Source organism: Triticum dicoccoides, chromosome 7B, assembly GCF_002162155.2.
Source record: "Triticum dicoccoides isolate Atlit2015 ecotype Zavitan chromosome 7B, WEW_v2.0, whole genome shotgun sequence".
Taxonomy (NCBI): domain Eukaryota; kingdom Viridiplantae; phylum Streptophyta; class Magnoliopsida; order Poales; family Poaceae; genus Triticum; species Triticum dicoccoides.
This window is the reverse complement of record NC_041393.1, coordinates 762,675,215-762,678,481: the sequence shown is the minus strand read 5'-3', so window position 1 is coordinate 762,678,481 and position 3,267 is coordinate 762,675,215.

The following is a 3,267-nucleotide window of genomic DNA, read 5'->3' as shown; positions in this document are numbered from 1 at the left end:
CGCCTGTTCTCCCAGCTGGGGAACAGTTTCCCGCTTTTTTGGCAGCTGCTAGGCTCGTGCTCGACTCTTTCTTTTTTTGTGCTTGATATGCCTTCCTGATTTGGCGCTCATAGTCGGAGTCAATAGGCTTGGGAGCTGGTGCTCTAGCCATATGAATGAAGTGGTCAATGATATGCTCAGGTACAATCTCCTTTTGCGGTGATGGCAGTTTCATCCAAAATGGGCATCCAATTGGCGATGCACTTCGGCTTCGTTTTCCTCCTCACTCAGGTCGTAAGGCCAAAGAGGAAGAGGCTTGAGGCTTGGACCATATTAGAATCTCTTGCCTCCTGTACTTGTATAGCTAGCCGCCGAAGCTACGGTGGCTGTCTTTCACTGTTGCTTAGGCGGCGGAGACGGCTGACGCGGTGCCTGATGACTTGGAGGAGGAGGACTGGGATGACGCAGTGGCGGACTTGGACAAGGAGTGGGCTCATGCGGTGCCGGACTTGGAGGAGCAGGAGTGGGCTCACTCGTTGGCGAACTTGGAGGAGCAGTACTCTGCTGAGGCGGTGGCTGATGACTTGGAGGAGCGGGAGTCTGCTGACGCGGTGGCGGACTTTGGGGAGGAGTCGGCTGATGCTGAGTCGGTGGCCTTGGAAAGGCGATGCAATCCTTTCTCCATAGAATGATATGATGTAATGGCTCTCCCAGTGTGCGCTCGTCGTCACCTCCAGGAATGTCAAGTTGTAGCCCCCAATATTCTGCCACCGCTTCATCAATCGCGACACGAGCATAGGCGGCTAGAATCGGATCACTACTGCAGAACCGGGCTTTAGTGCCGGTTCGTGACGGCCTTTAGTACCGGTTCGTCACGAACCGGCGCTAAAGTGCAAACACGTGGCACGAGCCAGGCCCGTGTGCGTGTAGGACATTAGTACCGGTTGGTAACACCAACCGGTACTAAATGTTTGGGTGTTTTTTTTTTAATTTTTGCTTTAATTTTGTGTTTTCAATTTGGCTTTATTTTCCATTTAATTCTTTTTTGTTTGCTGGTATTTCACGATACTACAAATTATACACGTTATGCATATATATTAAATAGATTTTCTCATACGTAGAACTGCATATATATATAATATATATCATCGAATGTCTCACAGCCAACACCATTAACTATTCACACATATACACATGTATATACATATACAATTTCTACTACATGTTGCCTTGGTGCCTTTGGAGCACGATGACAAGTGGTTCATGGGGCGGTAGCGGGTAATAGTATTCTCCTTTCGGATCTATGACCTGGTCGAGCAAAAATCTGGCTATTTCCTCTTGAAGTGCTTGTATGTGGTCCGATGTTAGGAGCCTATCCCGCACCGATCTGAACTGTTAAGAAGGAGATCAATATGCATGTGTGTTAGTTGTGTGACTAGATATTGATAATAGTGTGAATAGTATTCTGACAAAAACGTACCCAGTCCTGTCTATCAGATCTGCTCCTTTCCCACGTCATCATGCAAAAGTTCTTACAAACGTAGTATGCACACAGATTATTCCCTTTCGCCTGCCTCAGGGCCTTTACGAGAATGGAATTGAATCAGATAATGATTAATCAAGCATAATAATTAATTAATGATATTGAAACAAGAATTAAAGAGATGGTAGCTAGCTAGTACTAGTTAATTACTTACCTTGGGTAATTAATAAAGGGGTTATTTTTTTCCATTCTCCTGGAGTCACCGCGATGAACTTTGCCCATGCCCTACCCGCCGGCAAAGAAAATTAATAAAGGGGTTATTAAATAGTTCATATCAGGAACTAATAGTTAATTATGATTGAAATTACCTGTTGACTATCCCCTTCATGATGGTGTAGTCTTTATCTTCTTTAGTTTGTGAGTCCAGTAATTCAACTTTTCCTTCGTCAACTTTAATGTCTATCAAGACCCAGTGCCAACTGCATAAAATGAATCAACTACCGTAATCCGTATACACTTAATTATTAATATCTAGCTAGCTAGTAAGCAAAAACAGAATTTGTAGTACAAGACAGTATGACTCACGGGAAGTTGTAAGGAAGTAGTATATCTTCGAAGGTATTGAGGCGCTTCAAGAACTCTAGCATGCTTTCCTCTGCAGTAGCTTTACAATGTTCAATCTCCCATATGTCCTGGTTAATGGTATTTGGGTCAATGAACCCAATGCCATAGCGTCCAGCTTTTTTCATTTCATACATCTTCATCCTGCATATAATACCACAGAAAAAGAATATAGTGAGGATAATTACATGTAATGATTGATCAAAATTATCACTACATAACTAGCTTGAGACTTAAATTACAGAAAGAAATCACTTACAGACAATAGCAACTGACAATAGACTTGTCGAGTGCGTCTTGATTAAATAACTGAAATAGTTCTGGATACTCAACGGCCAGAGCTTTCTCATGGTAATAATGCTCATGCTTGACATTCACCATGAGGGACTCTCGATTGGAAATCCTGGTAATGTTCATATACCATTGATGCAATTGATACATTCTCTTTGGGAGGTCCTTGACCTTGTCTAGATGGACCAAAGGTTTGCCCCGGACATATTGCCATGCTATTTACGATTCTTTAAGCGTAGACATGGGCTCGATTTCGAGGAGTTGTCCGACAGAGATATTGAGCATTTGAGCCTGCATTATATGATCCTCTGTTATTACCACATCGCCATGTTGGGGAACGCTAATGGTTTGCCCACAATAATATTTGGCGCGCGTACTACTCCTCTCATGTGTTGTTGGCACAACAAGCGGGGGGATCGCTTGCGCCGCCTGTTCTCCCAACTGGGGAACGGTTTTCCCGCATTTTTTGCCAGCTTCTTGTTGGCTCGAGCTTGAGCTCGCTTCCTTCTGTAGTCGTGCTCGATGTGCCTTCCTGATTTGGCGCTCATAGTCCGAGTCAACAGACTTGGGAGCTGGTTCTCTAGCCATACGAATGAAGTGGTCAATTACTTTCTCAGGCACTTTCTCCTTTGGTGGCGGTGCCGGTTTCGGTCCAAAATGGGCGTCCACTTGGGCTTGCACTATGGCTGTGTTTTGCTCCTTAGTCATGTCGTAAGGCCTCTGAGGAAGAGGAGCGAGGCTTGGACCATATTTATATCGCTTGCCTTCGCCTGTACTTCCTGAACTACCTCGACTCATACCGCTACGCACCAAAGCTGCGGGATGTCTCTTCTGCGAATGCTGAGATGACGGAGACGGCTGACGTGGAGTTGCACCAGGAGAAGTGGCCTGAC